At 39.1% G+C, this 25,309-nt stretch overlaps 1 protein-coding gene across 1 annotated transcript in view; it reads left to right on the top strand.

Moving 5' to 3' along the window:
• The window catches only part of Mctp1 (multiple C2 and transmembrane domain containing 1), a gene marked incomplete at its 5' end in the record, with an annotated part of 237,531 nt that overhangs the window by 92,013 nt on the left and 120,209 nt on the right, over positions 1-25,309 (top strand). The gene's annotated exons all lie outside the window — the stretch shown is intronic.

Genomic DNA, 25,309 nt, shown 5'->3' with positions numbered 1-25,309 from the left:
ATTTCTTTATCTCATGTCACTAAACACAAACAATACTATATTTTATATAGTGAGTGTTCTATATAGCTCCTGCAAGGGAACTTCAGCAGCACTTAAGTGTTTGAAGTAGGGATATTTCATCCAGTTGTACCATAAACTGCTGGCAAATTTAACAATTTCCTTTAGTCAGTGAAGAGAGCTTTTGAATATAGGTTGCAAGGATAAATGTAATCCACCTAATTATCCACAAATTAGTGCAGCAAAATTTTTCAGAGAATGATTTATTTTGAAGTTATGCTAGGAAAGTGAGAGCTGATTCTCAGGGAAAACTGTGTCCAATTCCAATGGCCACACTTACATTTTCTAGGTAGGCAGCAATATTGAAAATGTTGAATCAGAATGTGGCTTACTTAAATCTTTTAAATAGAATTAGTTCTTGCATTACCAATGCCTACTGTGTGCCTCAGCCAGGGTGTTGATTTATTAGAGTACTCTTTTCTGCTAACTGAGTTTGTGCTATTTCAATCTTTCAAACAGACATTGTGAGCTATAAGCCTAATTCCTAGTGGTTTCATTCCTAACCCCTAAATCTTAGCTGATATGTAGTTAAATCTAACAGTTTTCATGTAGGCTCCCTAATTCCAAACAGAAAAGTCTGTTCTGTGAGATGGGCCCTTGGACCTTAGAGCATGTTTCCATCATGGAAATGCTATAGATAATGGCATACCACTAAACAAACTCACTGACCCCTTCAAACAATGTAAACACCACATGGAGAAACTAGAGCAAATGGACTCATGACTTGGTGCAGAAGATACCAGGAACATATCCACTCCAATCCGATCCTTAGAACCATGTGTTGTGGATATCGCTCTATATGCTGCGAATGTGTTGCTCTGATTGGTTAATAAATAAAATGCTGATTGGCCAGTAGACAGGCAGGAAGTATAGATGGGACAAGCAGAAAAGAGAATGCTGGGAAGAGTCAGGAGTCACCAGCCAGACACAGAGGAAGCAAGATGTAAAAGTACCGGTAAGCCACAAGCCACGTGGCAACTTATAGATTAATAGAAATGGGTTAACTTAAGATATAAGAACTAGATAATAAGAAACCTGACACGGCCATATAGTTTATATGTATTATAAGTTTCTGTGTGTTTACTTGGGTCTGAGTGGCTGCAGGAGGCAGGTGGGCACAGGAAAACTCCAGTTACACATGTGCCTCATGATGGCAAGGGCAAGGGGCTTTAAAAAGTAAAGAGTACATGAGCTCTCAACAATGTAATGAAGCCATAGAATGTTAACATAAGAAGGGGACTTGGAGATGATTGCACAGTGCAGAAGCTGAAAGTACAAAGAGGTGAACGTTCCCTAAATCATTAGTGTTGATTCTCCCCAGCTGTGTAGTTGTGGCCATTTCAAAGACAGCAGCAATGAAAAAATAAAACAGTGACGTTTATGAGTTTAAATTGTTCTCAAGGAAAAGCAGGTCTTGGACTTGTCCTCTGGAAGTCCTAGGTAAAAAACTGGACTTCTGACTGTTGGCTTTTCCTGTTAAGGAGTGTGCTAAGGAGGGAATTCCTGACTTGATGTAGTAATGGGTGCTCAGTGTAAGTTACATGTGTACTGCATGCTTTGGTGAACTTTTTAATTAACTGAGCTTGCATCACATTAGAGCCCTCACAACTTCTGTGTGGGGGCATAAATACGGTAACAAAGAACCCCAGGAGTTCACTTTGTGTTTCAGGCATGCCAGAGACAAGAGGTATTATTATGTCTATAAGTATTCGTTTTAAAAAATGAATGCTAAGAATTTATTCCCGGTGTTTCAAGTTTGAACCGTCATTGAGTTGACTAAGCAGCTCCAAGTACCTTTATTGACACGCATTGACATAACGGTGGTTAATTCAACCTTTGCACAGCCTAGCTTTCCCCTAGACTAAATAAATGCTAGGAAAGAGGTGTATCTATTTTAATCACTTGAAATAATCGATTGCTCTGGCATTCACTCATTAGTACGTGTTCACCCAGCATGTACGAGGCCCTGGTACTAAATAAGCAACAAAAGTGGACACCTCTTATATTACTGTCTTCTTAAGTTTCCTTCAAATTATATTGGTCCAAATTGTTCAGCATAAAATTAAATGGTATAATGTAATATTATATCCCCTTATGAATTAATGGCAGAACCAAAATCGTAGGGTGTTGCCCACTTCTTGCTGTAGATTATATAAAGTAGTATTGGTTATAAACTTGGTGCACCAAGTTATTGGAGTTACTGGAGTGAATACAGCTAAATTAAATTGCCTTTATGAATTGCTTTGAAGTTCTTAAGTAGAGGGACCTGTGGATAACTTAGACTCCAATAACGTCATGGGCACAACACAGGTTTTTGTCTCTGATGCCTATAGTATTACAGAATTTGTATGAGTATAGAAAGGTAATTAAAAAAGATATATGGGAAATTTTTCTACACTGGACCTAAAAGTAGGAATGCTTCTCATCCTTGCTTGTCAGAAGGCTTTGTTTTTCCTACAAAAATGGTGTCAGTGACATATTTAAGAACACCTGAGATCTATTTCTAATTGCCAAGAGAGTTCAACCTAAATTTAAGCAATGAGGAAAAAAAATAGTTTGTAAACTGAAAAATGTCATTTGTCGCTGTTTTAATCCATTACCAGAGGTGGGAACGAGGAATAAATCCAGTCTGTTCTGCATTTTAGTCACCATTAACAGGGCTTCCCATTTCAGGCACACACCAACAAAGCTGTGCGGGATGCAGCCCTAATGATTTTAGTGATAAAACTGAAGTTAAAGCTGCATTGGAGGCCTCAGGATAGGATCAGATGGACCTGAGGATACTGCTCTGTAGCAAGCATCCTATGTGGGTGAGGGTGCTCCATGCTCCTCCCTGCAGTGAGAAGCAGTGTAAGATTCACACTCATTGTATCACCCAATGAGATCAGGATGGGAACATCTCTCTCCTCTGTCTTACTATCAAAAAGGGAACACTCCAATATTTCCTCTTTTTGGTTTCTCCATGTTTTTTTAGAGGGCAGAGATGTTACTGGAGTGCAGATAGCTCAGGAGTAATTCCTTAAAAGGTTAAAGAGCTCTGGTGAGGACAATAACATCTCTCTCGCCCCATCTCTTCCTTTTTCTCTCCCTCCCTTCATCTGTCCCTCCCTCCTGTCCCCTCTGTCTCTCTGTTCTTCTGCTTCAGTCTCACTCCTCCCTCTTCACTCATTTCTTCTCTCTTTCCTCTCTCTTACCTGTCCTTTCATCTTTTCTCAGACTTTCATCATCTCCCCCATTTACCAGGGTGGGGGAGGGGTCCCTGGAGAGGAAAAGAGAAAACAGTTTCTTCTGGGGAAGCAAAATGTCCATACCTGAGTGTGACCACAGAATATCACCTTCCTCCTTGTTGAATCTGTTGCCTCAGCTAGCTTTGCACACAGCTTCCTTAAGTCTGGATCGTTCCGTGTGTCCAGGCTAAGCACATGTTCAGCCTTCAACTAAAAGAGCTAAAGTGAGCGAGGGGTGATTTCTGGTGCCTCTTGTCTGCAAATGCATTTTCAAATCTGTCAAGACACAGTCTCTATTTCTAATTAAATTTGCTAAGAGGTATTTTTACAATGTTTTTAGATTATAAACTCCCTTAATCTTAAACAGAAACTGTGGATGTTTCTGAGTAGATCTGATGATCTTGCGAGGCAGGCAGCCTGTTTTGGCTACTGTTTTTATTCACAGACACTTGGGCGTTCCTTTTAACATGATTGAAGAATTTTAAAGTAGGCATTTTTAATATTTTCTGCCTTCTTAATTATTACTTGTTTAGTACAGCACTGTTAGCATAGGGATTATGAGTTAATAAAAATGTCACAGTATTAGTGTATAAAACACTATGTAATTTTCCCCAGGTAATGATTAATGGCATAAGGCTATATTAACAATACTCTTAGTGAATTGCTCCTAAATGTATTTGATTCCTGTGTTCAGTAATTTATACTGAAATTCAATAAGGAAATATAAACAATTTAATCCAACCACCGATATTTTCCAATGGTTTATATTATGTTGATAGACCAAATATTCTACCTAAAAATCAATGTGAAAGTTTTAAACAGTCTCCATATTTGCCAGAGTGACCTTACTGAGATTCATATTTCATCACACAGCTGAAAAATAAAATTAATAAGCCATTAAGTCTTTACTACATAATAGTTTTTGTTCACATAGATAAATGGGTTTCTTTTTCTTTCTTTTTAAATGATGTCTCTCTGGCTTTGTTCCGTGGCTACGGCAGGCTGTTAGTATGTATCTTTATACCATCAGAATGAATGAGAGATATCTGTATAAATTATTGATTCACTTGAGCCTACCCCAGTAATTCAGAGCTGAAAACTCTGGCAGCTTATCTGATAAAATGCTATAACCAGCAGACTGAAGTTACCTACCACAGCAACAATCGCCAGCCGGGAGGTCAAACGCCCTTTTACCTTTAGACCTGAACACCTGCAAATTGAGCTGTATCCCATTCAGAATTTTAAGAACAGGTCCATTGTCACAGGAAGTAGAGTTTGTTTCTTGGAGAAAATTATGCCAGTTCTGGTTCTGAATGAAAGACAAGGCTTTTATTACTCAAGGGATATTAGGGCTGACTGCTTTTTTGAGAAAACAAATTTGCTGTAACTTTATCTGTAATTTAGTCCTGAATGGGTGCAAATAGACAACACATTGTATGGAGCAGAAAGAAGAAAATAGGGGTTTGTTAAAGCTCTACAGGGCCTGTGTAACCATTATATTTCCGAGGGAAGTCTTATCAGGATATTTTGGTTACAGCTTTAGCACCAAACACCTGTTTCAAATTTTAGCTTCTAATAACATTGGAAAGTGAGGGGGTGACTAAAATTTTAGATTATAAAACACAAATCTTTTTTTAAAAAAATATTGTATAGAATTTAGACTGTCCCTATTCAAAAACTATAGAAATAGGCATTCCTCATGAGACTGAGCCCAGACACAGACCCACTTGGAGTGTACAGGTTTCTTTACTTATGTAAGAAAATCAAGTTCATAGCTTTATATTCTTCTCAGTTGAAGAGTAAATTGTACACACTGTTCACAAGAGTCTGGTTTGGTCTTGTCAGGGTTAAGATCATACATTACTGGGTGACACTCATTCCTCAAGTTGGTGACCCAGTCCTTAGTCAATAAACTCAATAGCTGTCATAAAGACACCGAATTTTATACATTTACAGTTGACTGTGGACATCAGATGAAACTAGGTAATCAAACATTTTGAGCTTGTTCTAAGCGCTAATCTAGTCAATTAGCACATTTTCTGTTAAAAACGTAGCTTGTAGTTTCTATAATTGAATAGTTACTCAGTTTTTTCATTCATCAACCTTATTTTCAGTTCTTTTTAGTGTCCACACAGGAATATATCAAAACACATTCATAAGCCTTCCCTCAAACAAAGTTCATGACTCCTTCTCCCAAAACAAATTTGGAAAAGCATTATGAATTCATTACTTAATTGTTCTTATTACGTTTATAAGTAGCTCTCTGGCTACTCTTTTCTGTTTGTTATACAGTGTTTATATGAGGTGGTAGGAAGTAAAATCCTGTGCAGTCCATGAAATTTGTCTCTAGCGTGCACCTGCCTCTCTGCTGTTCAGCATACTCCCATTCTTCCAGCTCCCCACTGGATGCCCATCATATTGGTCTATTGTCTGCATTGTCCTCTCTACCTCTAATTGTATCTGCCACATGTCACTGAAACTTACTTGTGTCCAATATCAACACCTTAGACTTTTCCTTTATAATGCTCAAGGTGTCATCAAGATAACCTGATTCTCAAATCTGTTGTTTAAGGGCAGGAGTGTGATCATCCTTAAGTACACAACCAACGTTTATCATTAACCTTGTGGATAATGTATGTCTGATTTTCTCAGACTCTGAGTCATTTTTATAAAGGTGTAAAAATCTATAATGAAATATTAGAGAGCAGACAAAGTCATGGAGTAGCCTTCAGACAACACCAGGTAGGACCTTTCTGATCCTAGATACTCTCAGCATTATCCATCTTGGTGGGAATTATACCTCTCCTTTCATTTAGAAAATGATTAATATGAAGAAATGATTAACATGAAATAACGGGAAATGAATTCATCATAAAGATGAAAGGCCGTGTTGTGCTGTTCTCTGTGTAATGCAAACAAAGCCAACAGAGCCACCCTACAGCAGTGGCAGAATCCATACTTAGATGCCAGCACTGGGCCTTCTCTGCATAGGAAGGCCCACAGCAGCAAACTTCAGCCATCAGAATAATACATGAAGAGAGAAGGAAGCATCTCACCCATGCTAACCTGCCCGCTGTGCTTTTTGCTCTGGAACGCAGTAGAGTGCTTTCTCAATGCACCAACCTTGCAGACCAAGTCTTTACAATTTAGATTTGTAGGTCTGGATTTGATGTAAACATAACAATTATTTCAAGGATGACTGATTACATATGGTTTTTCCATCCCAACTCCGCATGTTCACCTTTATAACATTTTTTTTTCAAAAAGTAATATGGTTTAAAAATCATTTTAAGTTGCCTAATATAAATGATAAAAATCAAATATTGGATTCACAAACAATAGCTTTTTGTGACAAGTGATCTATCTTTTTATATTAGTGAAGCTTTCTGAACCAGATTGTTTTTCATAATTGATAATTTGTGAGTCATATATTTATTATCTGTCCTTTTATGGCTTTGAAAATAGTGAATGAAAGCCAAAGATCACTGCGCTTTTCTAACGGAGTGACTGTAGTACAGTTTATTGGCTGCATTTTCTAAGAGCATGTTGCTGCTAAGCTTTGCAGACAATACAAGAGAAAGATAAAACTAGTGCATGCTGCAGAGAGCTGTGACAGACCCACAATTCATGATGCTAACAAGAATTTAGTTTTAGAAGTTATTTTTTGTAGCATGAAAAATCAGAATACAACAAATAAAACAGTATCAAGTAGACTTCTGTGAGCTGAGAAAAATAGTTTTGTTACATATACAGGCAATTTTCCCAGACACAGTCCACATTTGAACAACACACGGCATAGTAGGCTACCTTGCTATCAGCATTACAATATTAACAGAATAATGTTCAGTGATCAAAAATTTTACTTGATTTTGATAGCCTTTGGTTACAACCTATCAATTATAATATAATTTTTTATTCAGGCTTATATCTTGTTGCTAAAGCCTCCTAAATTGTGATAGGAATATCAATGCCTTTTACTTGTGTTATGGGAGAAGTAAAGCTCCACACATTCATTTATAAGAGCCAGGTAAATAATAAGAGGGTCTTAAAAATCTAGCTTGCCTAAGAGAGCAATATTAAAAAACTTTAAAAACTTTTAATTAATAATTCTTTCACATATCCTGAATAATCTCAGCAGTCTACTCTCAGAGTACAGGCTGAACACAGTATGAATCGGTTGCAGAAGTAACAATCTAATTTAGAGATCTATTTAAGAAGAAAAGTATTTTTAGATGCATTAAATATTCATTTCCTAGAAAACTTGTTATGAATCTGCTTTTGAAAATTATGACTCTGTCCTAGGTTTTATAAAATTTCTCTTGAACAATGTAATTATAGAGACCCATTTCTAATAAAAAGATTGGCTATTTAATTAAAATAAAATTGAGATCATTTAATCATTTCATAATTATATTATACGTTATGATTACATACAATTAAACACTATATATGCAACATTTGCTCTTTAGGAAGTCTGATAGGCGGTAGGCTGCTGCAGATTAACCCCTTCATTACTTGTACTTTTGTTGATTCTATCACATAAATTCCTCCATCTAACTCTTGAAATTCGTGCTTCAGAAAAGGAAATGCAGACTACCACACAGCTGTCTGCAAACCAGGACAAACCAGTACTTACTTTCTAGTAAATTATTTTATTTGTTTGAGCCCTTACGATGATTACTTGTGAATGTTCCAAAGGTGTGTTATACTTAGCATTGAATCATTCAAAACAAGATCAAGTGTTCACTTTGTACTTTTCTTTTTTATGCAACCTGCACGTGCTCTAAATTGTGTTTAAAGTTAAGGTTATGTGGAGCTTCCTCACAGACAAATAGCAGCACTACAGATCCTTGCACACGTCTTAGCTGTATTGTCAATGTTATTTGGCATCTTTAGCATGAAGCAGGAGGGTTCACTCTACCTTTCGGAGGTTTCATTGGCCTTATTTATAAAACGTGAGTGACATCAGAGTATGTTTATTTGTACATATGGAATGACAGATTGTTGATGTGTTTTTACCATAATATATTATTCAGATTTGAAATAGACTCGAAATTCTTTAAAATTGAAAGGAAATACATTTCTAATAATCTGATGAATAGATCTGTATTTCAAAAAATGTGGCATGTCATACAAATTACTGAAAATGCAGTGTTAATTTGATACATTTCCAGATATCAGATTTTTATTGTAAAACAAATGACCATCTGAGCTTCATAACCGAAGTATTTGGCAGTTTCCTAAAGAAGAAATTCAGCTTAGAAATAAAAACTGAATTATTCTAAATATTGTGTATGACATATTGCACATGTTTGAGTGAGTCTATTTGAAAATCTTTACAGCATCAGGCATTGTTTGATATGAACTGTCCTTTCTCCTTAGTACTGCTACCTCACAAGGTTGCCTCAGACCATGGGAACATTGTGAACATTCCACTGAAAATGATATTCTTACTATGGATTCACTATGGAATCCATGTAAGTAATAAATATAGATTGAGAGTGTTAGAGTACATTATTGAGAGAGAATATTTTCTCTATTAGAAAAGCAATTTACATTTTTCTGAAGATAAACCTTCATAAGAAATGGGAGCCATGTAAAACCCTAAGACTCTGTTGTAGTTTTAAGTCAAAAAGTACCTTACAAACCCCGTGTGGGTTATGAAACCTTTACACACCCCTGAGCTTTTCTTCTGCCAGCAAATAATTTTGATACTGTTATACTAAATTGTTCCCCCCACCTCAACCTCTAGATTGTCTTAGATGCCATTCTACAGTATGGCCTGTAGGGAGCAGTCTTGCACCACAAAAAGCTCTCCAGTGACTAGTTCAACAGGAAAAACTCGCTCCATTACAGATCAGTTAAACACAGGCAGAGCTATTTCCATAAATTCCAGACTTTGCCGATGATCTGTAGTCTTAAAACTGTGGCCTAGAGATTTGGTGTACAGTTGTTTGGCCTTGAAGTTCAGAACCTTTCTAAAAAATCTTACAAGTTTTATTTTGCATCATGCCCAGAGGGTGTTTGGAGACAGCAGAGTGCCTGGCAACATAACCTGGGATCTTGTGAATCAAGATGCCCTTCAGATGAAAAGAAATCAACAGGTCTTTCAAGGAAGAATAAACGACAGGAGTGGTCCTGAGGCCAGGCACTCCTTCCCATCCAGGGAACGGATGCTGCATCCTCTCACTGCCATGGATGGTTAGATCTGTTTAACCTCAGTTCTCTAAAGAATAATTGAAAGATAAAAGGACTTGCAGTAGTATCATTCTAGTTATTTTAAAATAACTACTACAAAGTACAATTACATATGCCATATAAGGTACATACATTTGTAAGGATATGTAATTAAGTACATATGTGTAAGAATATATGTAAGATATATATGCAATGAAGGTAATTTCCTTCTCTTTGAAGCAGTATTTGGAAATAATTGAAAGCAGTATATTAATTCAAGCAATGCAGAGCATGTGTTCTGTATCAAATTGTACCTCTATTCCTAATTCATGAGTTGAAAACAGTACATGTTTTTAGAATTGTAGCTTTTGATTTATTTCAGAATAATAACCTTTCAGAGAGGGCTATGTGCCAATACTGGAAATACTTTTGCTCTTTCTTGCTGTATTGGCTATGTGTCCACTACGTTAACAGTTTCTGTTCTAAATTGGGATTCCAAATTGACATGATCTGACCATGTGGAGCAGAGATGGAGGTAGGCTTCAGAGAACAAGAGACATGCGAGCCGAGTCTGACAGTATAAGTAGGAGTTTGGTGCTTAATGAGGGCAAGGAAGAGCACTTCAGGAGGAAAGGCTAGCAGTGTGTGTCTATTAACAACACCAGAAAATATTTTCTTAGCTCTCAAAGGTGTAATTATCACTTCCAGAATATTTTTGTTCCATTTTACTGCTACTAAGCTGTTTATTAAGAAAGTGCTAATAAGAGTTTTATATTTCATGTCTTTTGAGGGGGAATTGATTTTCTGTGCACAAAATTCTTATCAAACAAGTCTGCTTCATACCCATCAATGTCTAGTTCCATGAATTTTTAAAAATCAAATTTCAAAAGCATAAACATCCATTTCTGTTTTGCTCCCAAAGGTACCTGTTGATTCCAGGGAGTGAAGCTTTGTTGCATTTTTCAATGACTGTATTTTTGAATAGGGAAATTGTTGTTAAGTGGAGAGGAACAGACCTTTGCTTATGAACTGTGTGGTAAGGTTTTCAGTTTCAGCTGTTAGGCAGCAGAGCAGTCTGTGGTTCTGATTTCCTAGAACTTATCCTGTATTTCTAGAAGCTGTATTGCATTAGTTGCCATCTTAGCTGATAAAACTACCACCTCTTTTCTGAAGCGTGAAACTTATGCAGGCACAACAAATACTTCATGATGCTGAGACTGCATCCAAACCCTTCATGTTCCTGTTGGAACATACCTGCCAAAGTCACAGAGTGCAGCTTCAGGAGCAAAAGAACTTCTTATCTGTGATGGGGACCTCTGAACTCACGGGTCAGTGCTACCTGTCTGTGAAGGGGACCTCTGAACTCACGGGTCAGTGCTACCTGTCTGTGATGGGAACCTCTAAACCTATGGGTCAGTGCTACCTGTCTGTGATGGGGACCTCTGAATCCATGGTCAGTGCTACCTATTTGTGATGGGGACTTCTGAACCCATGGGTCAGTGCTACCTGTCTGTGATGGAGACCTCTGAACCCATGGGTTAGTACTACCTGTCTGTGATGGGGACCTCTGAATCCATGGGTTAGTGCTACCTGTCTGTGATGGGGACCTCTGAACCCATGGTCAGTGCTACCTGTCTGTGATGGGGACCTCTGAACCCATGGTCAATGCTACCTGTCTGTGATGAGAACTGCAGCTGATTGAAGGAAACAGTCACCTCCTCGGTGGTTAATAAAGATGGCATTTCTCACACAGAGAATCCCAGGGCTGTGGAGAGGGGAAGACTTGAACAGAAGGTAGACAAGCTTCTTTTCTTGAATATACACTTTAGATATTACAAGTTTATTTTCCCTGGGTTTCTGGCTGGGAGATTTGCTGACCTACTTTTTTTTTTTTTTTTTTTTAAGTATAGTTGATTTTCATATTGGTTAAAAGTGGATTCAAGCATAGTTGTAAATATTTTTTTAGTGTGCTCTTTTCAACTATGAAGGGTCTTCCTACTTGCTGCAAATATAGACAGACCCCTAACATGTCTTCGCTCCACCCAACATGTCTTCGCTCCACCCTCCCCTCCCCAAACCAAGGCTTGTAATAAGACACCACAGTGAATGGCCATGGTTTCCAGAGCCCAGTCATATCTGAGGCAAACAAAGCTGAAGATGCAGATGTATTGAAGAGCGAGAAGCAGGTGCGTGAAGAGGTGCTTGCAGTCTTCTGTCAGTGGCTTGGTTCTCATGGTACTAGATGATTACAGGAACCTCAGAACTTCCTCTGTCACAGCCACATCTGGGGCATCAACACACCAGGGACAGACCCAGAGGGATGATGAACTTGACCTCCTGGGCATGATAATTCCCCCCTCTCTAGTTTACCCCAGACCAACATATATGCACAAATACACATATTGCTACCTCTTAATGGTGGTCAATAAAGTTTTTTTTTTCTTTACCTCTAAAAATCCCTTCATGTGTGTCAAACATGGCAAAAAGCAGAGAATCTATCTTTGTTTTCTATCCAGTCCTGATATCCTGTATCCAGAGGAATACCAAGGAGTTATCTCTGGAACTGAGGAGAACGTTAAGAGTTTGGCCTTTATTTCTTCATTGTCTCTGGATATGGGAAATTATTAAAATAGAAATTAAAGTACAGAAAAAGTTCTAGAGCTCGCACCTCATAGGAAAATTAACTTTATCTTATAAAAGCTAAAATAAAAGGTGGAGTTGGCTTTAGAAAAATGGGCAATGCTTTGCTGATTATTAAGATCATCAAAGGCCAGCTAATTGGCCAGTGCACAGAACTTTGGATAAGTTTGCAGAGCAGTGCTCATCAGCCTTTGCTGTGTACCACTCAAGCCAGGCTGACTCAGTAGCTAAAGTGCCTTTACCAGGTGAGGTTGATGCCCCAGGGAAAGACACAGAGTACTGAGATGGTGATCTAACATATGTTCTCAAACTCCAGTGTATTTTGCAATTGTGTGGAAGGTTCTTAAAATCCAGAAATCTGGGCTTTGCTGCTCAGTTTTTTTGTGGTATTGAAAAGACCAGAACTTATGTATTTGCACATCAAGCCATTTTCACAAGTTGTATAACTTGTGCTTGTCTAGGGGCCACACTTTGAAAACTACTGGTCTCTTGTCATTTATTCTACTACATATGAGTTAGACTTACCAAAGTTGCATTAGAAGAACACACACACACACACACACACACACACACACACGCACGCACGCACACGCGCACGCGCACACACGCACGCATACACACACACACACACACACACGCACACGCACACGCACGCGCACGCGCACGCACACGCACACATGGGAGCACTGGTTCTGCACCTCAACAATTCCTTCATGGGTCTTGGATAGGGCATTGGCATGGAGAACAAAACCCCACACCCTTTTTTTTTTTATGTTCATGTGCATTGAGTCTAACAAGCCCAACTGGATTCCTTCCACAAAAAGACATTTAAAAAGGAGAAGGAGCTAGGACTTCAAAAGATGGAAAGAGAACAGCAGTCGGTGTGGGGGAAGGGAGGAAAGGGAAGAATCCTTGGTTTTGCTCATCATTATAAAATGAAACCTGTGAGTGACGGTGGTTCAGAAAGTGTTCTTACGACTGGCAGGTGGGGAGATGCCAGGACTTCAGTGCAGCTGACATCCTGACACCCTTCAATTCATCTTTTTCCAGTGTCTCCTGCGTGCTTTTCTGCTACCTTAGACCCAGAAGGAAGAGCAGGCTATTGGTGCCCAGGTTTGTAAGGCTCTCAGGGAAGATAAAGGTAGCTGTAGACATTAATCAATAAAAGGATAAACATGAAGTGTCACGTTCATTTTTGAAAATTTGTTGAAAATTTCAAGCTTTTTCTTATCTTTCCAATGCCTTCTTTAAGAATAGAAGCTAGCTCATCCAAGCCCTTACTAATGGCACTTGACAGAGAGCCGTCAAGACACAGAGTGAAGCTGAGTATCAGAAGAGGATGATCTTGATTGTTCATAGTTCATCTTGGAATTTACTCTCTGGTCTATTTACAATAGACAGATCAGCTGCTCCCAGACAACCTTTCACATCTAATATTAGGCTCCAATTTTGCAAGAAAACAACTTTTGTCTCCTTCTAATAAGTCAGTTGACTTGCTGTGTGCAGATGCTAAGGTCATACTGCCAATCCTCAGAACCCACACTCTCTTCTCTCCCAGTGTATAAAGTTCATGCCAATCTCTTGCTTGCACCAACTGGCACTTCTAAACTTCTGGTATGTTACATTTTAATGTTGAGTATTTTGCTGGAGTTCTTATTTTCTGTACAATCCAATGTAAAAATTACTTGAAGACGTACAAGTGGCTTCTAACCTTTTAATGATATCTAAAATAAAACTTATCTAATTGGGATCAATCTCGGGAGAAAGTCCAAAGCCCATTATCTAACCCAAACCCTCCATCTGGACCTTACTTCTCTACATGGAGTCCTTCCTTCACCCACCATTTATCTCACTTTCTAGACTAGAACTGGCAAATAAATGCCTACATCCCAACATCTCTGATGCCCTTTCTCATGGCATTATAGATAGATTCCAGTATTGTGTTTGTGTATATATACCATGGTTCTTCTCAGCAAAGCAAATATCCGCAACCCATCACTGAGAGATGAATCTGTTTACCGTCCCCTTATTCTTTATGACTGTCTTCCTTCATGAGTTTGAATCTGAAAAGATTCAGAACAGCTTTCACTTGCGATTTGACTCAGGATGTGGTAGACAGCTTTTGTACACAGCAAGTGCTCAATGTCAATGCCTTTTGTAACTTTTATTTTGTAGGGTAATATAAACATAAAATATAATTCATATATTTTGCATATGGGATTATTAATTTGGTACTAGGATTGAAGCCAGGGCCTTGTGCATGCGAAACAAGCTCTGTAGAATTGAACTTATCCCTAGCAAACTTTCCAAACCTTCTTATTTTTAGATCATCTCCCACCAAGTTGCCCAGTCTCACCTAGAACTTGCAACCCTTTTGTTTCAGTCTTGCAAGAATCTGGGATTACAGGCGCTTGCCATTATGCCTCGCTTACTTATATATAAATAAACACCACGTCTAGTAAAAGAAGTCCCTTCGATATTTTTTTGTTATAATTTACTAAACTCAAGGAAAATAATTCCAACTCAAGATTTTCACAAAGTCTACCTTAAAGGACTTTTTACTAATGATTTTTTTTTCTGGTGCTTCTACCATGATCAAGTAATGAAAATACAAGTTTACTAAAAGCATTATTTAACTAGTTTGACCTTCTATTATCTACTATTATGAATAGTTCTCATTCATAAAACAGCCTCCATAATGTTTACTTTTCCTGAACAGACTTATTCTGCCTTCATTCTTTGCAAAGCTATATTAAAAGGAATTATATACAGTCCTTTCTTCATTGGTGACCTCCCCTTAATGTTATTAATCAGAAAGATGAAATCAAATGAGGCATGGACATGAAGACATGGTTGTTGTTTTTAGATGGTATGATCCATACACTAGCATTTCATAGAGAATTTGTTGTTTATGAAATAAAATATGCCCTTCTCTGTACCACAGTTTATAGATCTTGTATGAGTGTATGAATTCTTGTGATATAAAAGGAAACAATTAAGACACTTTAGCAGAATACTGGTGCTTTCTCAGTAAGTTTCCCTAATGTTTTCGGGGGTGGGGCTTGGCACCTTTTGATTTTGTAGCTATTTTTGCTCTTTTATTTTTTCTTCATTCCCTCACACACTCAGCACCAAACCCTGCCCTGATGCTTTTCAAGCACTGCAGCAACTAAATCAACCCTGAGTGGCACCACTTCTAACCGCGTTGCGTTTGACTGTGTTAATTAGCTCCAGTAGATTATCCTCGGGGGTATGGTGGGGTGTTGGTGGGAACTCTTCGATGTGCAGAAGTCTGAGGATTTCATGTTTATTTTCATGTATTGAGGCAAATTCTCAGTATGTCTTCAAATTATCTCCTTGGGGGTGTTTTTCCTGAGCTAATCCTGACAGAATCTTCCTGTCAGATATGCCCATCATCAAGAACAGTAGAACGGTGCACATGCAGGAACCTCTGTGCTTGGGGCTGTATGCAAATTTAATGGCCAGCGCATTTCTGCTTCTCTTACATGGATGACAGACATTTTAACAATGTGTTCCACATTTCCCTCTGGGAATCCAGTTGGATTCCTATATGAATACGAGTGCATATATACGCCATTTGGAATTTATCTTTGAATATAGTACAGGGAACATATATGCATAAAAATGTGTTTATATATATACATATAAGCACATTTATTATAAGAAATGTGTATATTGGGATGCATGTGTGAAGACAGGAAAGAGCCAAGCAGCTCTTGATAGGAGATGTGTCTACATCCCAGGGAGACTAATCAGCTGCTGAAAAATAGATGGGGAGAAGAACTGATAAACAAATCTATACTGCATATAATTCCACAGCATTTTGTGGTGGGGGTTATGCCACTGTGAGATGATGAGTAGCAATGGCATAGAAAATAAGCATTGTTTTTCAGCTATTTCTAATGGGAAAAATACATCTCCTAAGAGCTTTCCGATCTAAGTGCCAATCTCTATGATTGACCGTCAATTTGTGACTGACATTATCATTTGCCATTATATATCTGAGGCTGCTAACACATTAAGTATTTTCTTTGCGATGCTGGGTTTTTTTTCCAGTGTCATTTTTCCATTTTGGGGTTGTGTCTTTGAACCCCCAAGTCCTACTGAACTTGGCTGCCAATCTTAAAAGGACACAGACAGGCAGGGCCTGTCTACTATTTGCCATTAAGTCTAGGATACAGGCCGGGCAGCCAGCTCTGAGCATTACTGTCCCTAATGGTTCTCCCATGTCAAAGATACTTCTTATTGTGAGCACCTACTTGATTCCAAATATTTAGCTGTTTTATATGAAATGGCCCAAACTAAGGGTGGCACCCTCCATCAATAATTCATCCCTATCCCTTGAGAAATGCACAGAAAAAGAATCCAACTAAAATAAGCATAGATGTTCTGTTAAAATATCTTGCTTAATATTCAAATGCAACGTGGGCCCTTGGAGGGCCACCATTGGTAGCAATACCAGTTTTGTAGACTTTCGTAGCTATTAGAGTAGAGTAGCCTGGTAGAGCGTACATCAACTGTCAGAGTGTTTTGTTCTTTCCTCCACAGGAAAGGAATCCAAGTCCTGGGAGTTGAAATCACTTGCTAGCTCTCAAAAGCCACTATCAATCCAGTTGTTAGAACAAAATGTGATGCTATTTTTCTCTCATAGTGCAAAAGAAAAATGAGGAGAGGGCAAAGATGTTCCATAGAAAGGATGATGGCCTTAAGACACGGAGATCAGTGGGGGAGGCTAAATGTCCCACCCAGGGGTCACAGGAGGGGCGTGAAATCTCTGTCTCATCGTAAGCTTTTCTCTAGACAGAGCCATCTTCTCCTGACCGCCCCCCCAAGGCCCCAGTGTTGTAGCATAGGGAGAAAATCAAGACAAGAATGCTACCTGTCTCCTCTTTCTTCTCTGCATGTTTCAGTCTTCTTGACTTTGTCCTCCTTCTATAAATACAGCTTTTTAAATTTTTAATAGTTGTCTCCTCTTTTTTTTTTTCCATTGTCGGTCTTAGAAGGGTTCATGAATTCTTCTCTCCACTGAGACTTGGAGAAAGCAGGATTTTCCCAGCAACACTGTCTGAGATTCACATGGGTGTCACTTTGAACCTAACCTGGTTGAAGCATATGGGATTTCAGGCTTCAGAGCCTTGGGCTTTGTGTCCCTGTGGCATCACAAGCAGCCATAATTCCAGTGCTTGCCTGAGGTCATTGCTCTAGATCTCTAATTGCTACCAGAGGACATAATTAGATAGTGAATTGGGGATATGAAAAATCCTACAATTTTATTTGTGAATTCATTTCTTTCAATTAATGGGAATGAATATTTATTGAGCATATATTATATACTAGACAGTTGCAAATGTCACCATGTGGTCTTTGTCATCGTCTTTTAGAAGGTGCTATTATTTTAGCATTTTTAGAAGCACGAATCAAAGGTCTGAAAGAGATCATAAAGTTAAGAGGCACCAGGCCCAGGCTCAAATCCATTGGTTGGCATTGCTTTCCAGTATTTCCTGGATACTCCATCTTCAGCAGGGAGGCCTCCTTTGGGTTAGGGAAGCTCGTCCTGAAAGGAGCTATGGTCGGCAAGAAATGCATTTTACATCTTCTTGTATTATTTTAGAGTATCTATGATTTAGCCATTGTGTGTGCTCTGAAACTTTTTTATGCATCTCTTACAATCTCTTCAACACCTCTACAAAAGCAATATTCCCAGTGTCATCTAGCTTCATCTCTGCATGGCCCCAGCAGACTGCTGTTTCAACCCTGTGTAGTGTTAGTCTTCCAGTGTGAAAACTTAGCTCCTAGAAGAGACTTAGTCATGGCTAAATGTCCCTTGTTCTCTGGGTTAACACCAAAACCACATTTGAAGGTAATGTCTATCTTCCTCAGGATGTGGCTATAGGTGCTTACAAATTTACTGGATTTCCAACTGTGATAGCTTTAACTAGAGAGAGTGATTGTAAAAGATAATAACTAGAAAAAGTTTCAGGAGGTTGCATTTTGAGCCTCTGCTGTTAAATTTCTTTTGTTTTTTACATTTATTTATACATTAATTTTCTGTCCATGTGTGTCCATGTGTGTTCCATGGTACATGTAGAGGTCACACAACAGATTGTTTCTCTTCTTCCAACATGTGGGTCCCAGAGATCAAACTCAGGCCATCAAGCTTACAAGCAAGTACCCTATCCCACTGAGCCACCTGCCTCACCCCTGGGGTTTTGCATTTGGCTAGAAGTTCACTGATTGCAGGAATGGAATCTAAAGGAACCATCTATCTCCATGCCGTAGCACTTAGCACTTGGCCTGGTTGATCCAATAATTCACTGGTCTGTTGATTTGTGAGTAAGAAAGCATACATCTACACATTCTAGCCTAGGTAATTAAGAGTGGGTAACATTTAAATGGAGGTTTATCTGGAACTACCCTTTGCTACTTAGAGAATTTAACATCAACACCTCCCAGGATTGTTTCCGACCAGTGTCTGTATCTGCCCCTGGGGCTCACCAGCCTCCCTGACCTGCCTTATCTCACTTTCCTACTACGTTAAGCTCATCACATGTGCTCCACACATCTATATTGCAGAACCCAGCTTGGCAAAAGATAATCGTGCACTTAATACATTTACTGAGAACTCCCTAGATGTGTGACATGGTACTAATACTGAGAGAAAGATATGGTGAATTGATAGGGAACATTGAGTTTGGATGTGTGACGGCTGCAGGGAGGACACAGAAATGTCCTCATAGCATAAGCATCTTGCATTTTATGGAGTTTTCAGGAAATGACATCTCAGCCATTTTCCTCTGTCTTTAGAGCAGTGAGCCTAATAATTAAAGAGAGCCCACCTGCCTTAACAGTTTGGACACTGTCAGCTTTAAGTATAACACTGTGAGGCTGTAATGGCCTTTCAGGATCTCTTCTGCAGCACTTCTTCTTCATAGTGAAGGGAACTAAACCAAAACACAACGTTATGACCACCACTTTGGAATTAGAGTTAACATCTCTGCTGTAATGAAACTTTTATGACTTACATAACATTCTGGCAGGAGAGATGCTGGGTAAGTGTAAAGTCTGATGATGGCTGCTGCTGTTGCTTCTGTGGCATTTGGACAACTTAAACCATATGGCCTAAATGTAACTCTAGATAAGCGTATAATTTTAGGTTGATTTTGTTTCTGAGCTCTTGGAGGTCTGTTTGAATTAGGAGCCAAATCAAATCCCAGAAACAGGTGTATTTCCAAAAAAAGGAAGGGATGTGTGTTGCAGATGACCCAGTTACCAAATCACTGACTTACAGAAAGTGGTGGTGTGGGAAGGAATGTTTAAATATCATGCCAGATATTTGTCCAAGTGCTCAGCCTCAGGGCGTCTGCTTTTCTGACTTCTTGCAAGCAGAAGGTGTTATATATATATAACCTTTATATATATAAAATACTCACCCTTCCTTGAGCCTGACAAGGAATCTGATTTGGGCACCCTCATGAAGAAGGCTCATTCTGCTCCAAGAATGAGCAAGTGCCCCAGTCATTTGTCCACCCTTCAACCCAAGGTCTTTAGATTTCAGATATTTCCTTTTTCCTCCTTCTGACATGAGAAATGCTTGAAGAAAGTCAGCTCCGGAGATCTGCAGGGAGGCACCTCTCTTTTGATCCCTTTGTTCCACACTTGAATAATTGCTCAACCTATGCCAGGCTTGGTGCTACAGACTGCCAATAGTTAGTAATTTCAGCCCCATGACAACTTTCACATAGTAGTTACTTTATTTCTTCACCCTACAGATAAAGAGAACAAAGGACAGAGAGGTGAAATCATTTGCCAAGGACCTGTAACACCTAGATGGTAGATCAGGGGTTCCTATCCAAGTATGCTATGCAAGCTCTCTGTGTTTCTAAATTCTGCGCCTGCCTTCTGCCCAACCCCTCCCCAAATGGATCAGTTACTTCTGTAAACTGGTAGAAAGTGGGGATTCAATAACAAAATTTTGTACCAGGGAAGAGATTGGCAGCCTAATGATCCTAGGTGCAGCAGAATATGTTCTTAATCATTCTTCTTTTCCATCTGGGATTCAAATGGCCCTGTAATTTTTAAGTCTGTGGTTTTTGAAACTGCAGAGCAGAATCCAGTAATTACCTTCCTTATCTTACTCTTTTGTCTAAGAAAAGCAAAGATGTTATAAATGGGAAATTGCAAATTTTATCAGCTCCAGTTTCTATATGAACTAATGTTGCTGCTTAGGACAAAACCATGAGCAGTCTAGTGGTTTTTTAAATCTGTTCCAAAGACAAAGGCTCAGACTGTGAAATCATAAAATTACTAGGGAAGGTATAAACCTTCCTGCATTAACTCTCAATCCAGACTGTCTTTATAAAGGGTCTGAGCTGGTTTCAGCCTCCATGGTAACAAGAAATGCTCAAGATAGAGGATGAACCCCTCAATTCCTAAAGCGCTTTCTGTCTTTACCAGTTAGTCTGCAGCGCTTCGACACAGTATTGTATTTTATGTATTCAACTGGTCCTATGTGTGTGTTTTCCCAGCTAGTAAGTAAACCCTTGAGGATCAGTTAGCATTCTGCATACTTTTGGTGGATCTCACTGACAAAATGCAGACATACACTGGCCTTCAGTGACCTCCTTTGGAACAGGGAAGTTAATACCTACCCACCTCCCATGATTTGTAAAGAATAAATAAATAAATAACTGTCAGAGGAGAGTGGGTTGGGAAGTGCAGCTGGGGAGAGTTTGGCTTGCCTGGCACAGCCTGGAATGCAGTCCTTAGCATCACAAAGCAAGCATAAAAGGAGACCGCTACTAAGCTCAGCTGGTCACCAATGACACTTTCCATCCACTTAGCTTCTACCTCAGAATTTCAGTCTGTGTAAATGCCTAGATAAGCTAGTTAAATCAACTCCCACTCTGCCCAAATCCAGGTCTTAGATCTATCAACTATATTTTATCTTGAGATAAATTAGATGTTTCTGAATAAACTGAAAGAAAAAAAAAAACAACACTAAGAAAGTACAAAGTATAGGTTTCCTGACCTACAGAACTGCCCAGCCAGTATATATGTATTGCTACCTAGTGAGGCCATGTTAATAACACAGGAAGAGGTCCTGTTTGCTGGTTCCATGCCACCGCCCCCCACACACACACACACACACTGTCCCCACCTCAGTTCTTAGCTGCCTCTGGAATGCCATGCAGTCTTCTTGTCCTCACAATGACCAAGTGCTGCCTAATGTTCCTGGTTATTGCCTCCTCATCTGCAAATGAATCCCCTGCAGCTTGCAGATTTCCTACCCAGATTCCTAAAAAGCCTTAGTATGCTGAAGCTGTTAGAAACCTCATAAGTGTGTTTACAGTAACACCAACAGTTCATCTTACCTTGGGACTCAGATCCAACAGTTTAATATCTGTCTGAATATTATTGAAAAAATAGTACTGGGTACATATTGAAACTCTAGAATACACTCCATCATTCAAAAAGGACATCTTAGTTACAGGGAATGTTATTAGGATAATAGGAAATGTCCTCAGTCTCACAAATACAGTTACCTGTGTGCTTTCTTCAGTGAGCACCTAACAGGCAGAAGAATCCACACGGCAGGAAGCTTGCCAGGTGAGACACTGCTGCTATAGGCCTGCATTTCTTACTCTTACAAACTCGCCACTAACTTTTGCCATGATGTCCAAGTCCTCCCCACTGAAGATGGTGCAAACAGAAAAATCAAAATCCTTGCACAGCTTTAATGATGACATCAGTGGTGAGAAAAAGATTATGCACGCACAAACACAAATCCAGCTGGCGTATGAGCACAAATAACAGTTTGGTGACAGCAGAGAAGTATTGATGCCTTTCAAATTTGATGTCTTTCCCTGAAGAAATTTGCTGATTTGCTGTGTTGAATGTAGGAGAGTTCTCTCTTTTCTTGATAAATCTATTTTTTTTCTCACTTTCTTAAGTTATTATGCATTCGGAAACTGCATCTTGAAAGAGCATGCTTGTCATCACCTACCCCGGTTCTCTTCTGTGGATAATCTGGGGAACCTCGAAACCTCTATTTTGGCGCTTGATGAGCAGCAGAGATATTAATACACAACACAAATGGGAAAAGTAACTTTGTAGAGAGGAAAGTTTTGATAGCATAAAATGGAGTAATAATACCAGTAATAATTTAGGAGCATGCATATATTAGTATGCCTCTAATTGAATAGCTAATTATCTTTATTTTCATTCTTAAAAACAATTTTTTCCCATTAAAAATAAAAATAGTTCTACCTTCTAGCAACCCCTTCATTAAAACTATACAAATAATTAAAACAAAGAAATTAACACATAATTGGGTCATATTACACATAATTATTATACCTTTTCAAGTCTTTCAATGATACCCTTTATTTATATAAATAATTTTCATAGTATTTTGTTGCTGTATAAGGAAGACACAGTGTTTGAGATGAAAGAAACAGTGTGACTACTTGATGAGGTGTTGACATTGCCTTTATTATTATAGCTACACAGGTTGATTAGCATCATAATATTAGAATAAATCTACATACAATTAAAGTAAAACATATTGGGAAAAAAACTGCAAAGAACAATTGGCCTGATTCAACTTCTAGATGAAATTTTGCTTCTAAAAAAACTGTTTGCAGCTCTTTTTTTGCTCATATTTTTGGGATTTGTTCTCTTTGGCTGCTCTCTTTACCTTTCTGAAAGGTGTTTCTATCTCTCTGGGTGCAGCATCCTGCTGAGATAACTGTTCTTAGACTCTTGAAGACAAAGACGAACAACTCACTTGTGGTATGTGGGTATCTCATTATCCTACCCACCCTGTTGCAGGGTGCTGCTTGAGCTGCAATGAACTGTTCGCCCTGCTGGCAAACAAGCCCCTTGCAGCCCATGACATACGTTTTAACTGTTGTTTAGGCTGTTCTTCTCAGTGAGCCTGCATGTGCCCTTAGGCTCCCAATGAAAAGGGAGCTTAATGGTGTGTCAAAAACTGCACCAGGAGGGCCTGCAATAAATTCAGACTTAGTAAGTACAGGGACCAAGAGGACAGCTCAGATTTAAGGTGATGTTCAGAACAAGACCAGTTATCATGAAGTCATTCTGAAGGAAAAAGAGGAGAGGAGAGGAGAAGAGAGGAAATAAGAGGAGAGGGAGAGGGAGAGAGGGAGGGAGGGAGGGAGGGAGGGAGGGAGGGAGGGAGGGAGGGAGAGAGAGAGCTCACATAGCCCAAAGCAAAAGGAAAGAGCCAGTGATGAGTCACAGAAGAACGGAGCAGAAGATAAATTGTGAACATGAGTCAAAGAAGCCCAACACACTTTCATAAAGCAGTTCATGGAGGGAGAATTAAATGTTTAACTTGTCAGTCAAAGCAATTGCAGACATATTTCCCCAGCAAAAGCAACCTTAGGTAGACATGAAGCTATGAAAGTCAGGGAGGAAGGATTTAGCTCTGTCTTCTTGCAGAGAAAGTGGCAATGACATGCAGACCTGCCTTTCTTTTCTTTTTCTTTCTTTCTTATTTTAAGAATCTAACCTTTTATTTTTTATAACAAAACATAATATAATAAGGTTTAGTGGATAATTTTATAATAACGTGATACAAGCTAAAGTCGTCTAAGAGAAGGAAACATCAATTAAAAAATGCCTCCATAAGATGGGGTTAGAGGCAGACCTGCAAGGCATTTTCTTAATTAGTGATTGTTCAGGGAGGGCCCAGCCCATTGTGGGTGGTTCCATTCCTGGTCTATCAGTCTTGGACTCTGTAAGAAAGCAGACTGAATCTTCTTACTTGCTTGCTTACTTCCTGTATTTTATTTTCCTTAGGGGGGAGCACAGTGATGAGGAGAGGATATGGGATGACCAGGAGGTGAGCAGAATTAGGGTACATGATGTGAAATTCTCAAAGAATCAATAAAGAAGTTAAATTTAAGAAAAGAAAGAAAGAAAGCAGACTGAGCAAGCCATGAGGAGCCAGCCAGTAAGCAGCACTCCTTCTGCATCCTCTGTATCAGCTCCTGCCTCCAGGTTCCTGCCCTGTTTGAGTTCCTGTCCTGAATTCCTTCAGTGATGACCTGTACTGTGGAAGGGTGAGCCAAATAGACCCTTTCCTCCCCTCCTTGCTTTTTGTCATGGTGCTTTCACCACAGCAATAGAAACCCCGACTCAGAACACAAAGATAAACAACAGCTAACACATTGGAATTGGACAAAACAAACAAAAGCAATGAACAGAGCCCAAGAGAAGGAATAATTTAGAAATGGCGGCCCACTCATTCACACACTCAGGAATCCTGTAGAAACCCTAAACTGGAAGCCATGACATATATATATATATATATATATATATATATATATATATATATATATATATATATATATACACCAAGGACCTGATGCAGACCCAGGCAGGCCCTGAACATGCTGCCTCAGTCTCTCAGTTCCTGGGAGCTTTGTTTTCTAGGTGTCCTCCATCCTCTCTGGCTCTTCTACCTCCTTTCCACCTCCTCTTTCATGAGGGTTCCCTGAGCCCTAAGGGGAGGGATCTAATGGAGACATCCCATTTAGGGCTGAGTGTTTCAAGGTCTCCCACTCTGCATAATATCTGACAGTGGATCTCTATATTTATTCTCATCTGCTTCAGGAGGAGCTTCTCTGATAATGGCTGAACAAAGCACTGATCTATGAATACAGCAGAATGACATTTAGAATTATTTTATTGCTATATTTTGTTTAGAACAGTAGTATTTGGTTTTACACTAGGTCCTTGGACTTTCTAGTCTCAGGTTCTTGGTCACTCAAGCAACAGGTATGTATTGTATCTCACGGTATTGGCCTTAAGGCAAATCAGATGTTGGATAATGGTTGTGGTTACTCCCACAAGATTTATGCTAACATTGAGTAGCACATCTTGCAGGCAGGACACCATTGTCAATCCAAGGGTTTGTGGCTGGGTGCATGTTTATGTTTCTCTTTTTGTAGAATGCAGAATACCTTTCTGTACGAAAGATGCTAGCAAGTAGAGGTGAAGGCTCTGTGTAGGCACCAGCTTGATTTACCCATGTTCAATGAGTTGTTTAGATGTTGTCTTCAGCAATGGGGCCTTGCTATAAATTTGTGGATAACAAACTATAGTCTTGGCAACACCCTGGGCTGTTCGGGGTTCCCATGGGACTAGAAGAACTAGAAGCT

The sequence above is a fragment of the Peromyscus leucopus genome, chromosome 15, assembly GCF_004664715.2.
Source record: "Peromyscus leucopus breed LL Stock chromosome 15, UCI_PerLeu_2.1, whole genome shotgun sequence".
NCBI lineage: Eukaryota > Metazoa > Chordata > Mammalia > Rodentia > Cricetidae > Peromyscus > Peromyscus leucopus.
Note: the sequence above shows the minus strand (reverse complement) of the source record. Positions and strands in the feature narration are given on the sequence as shown.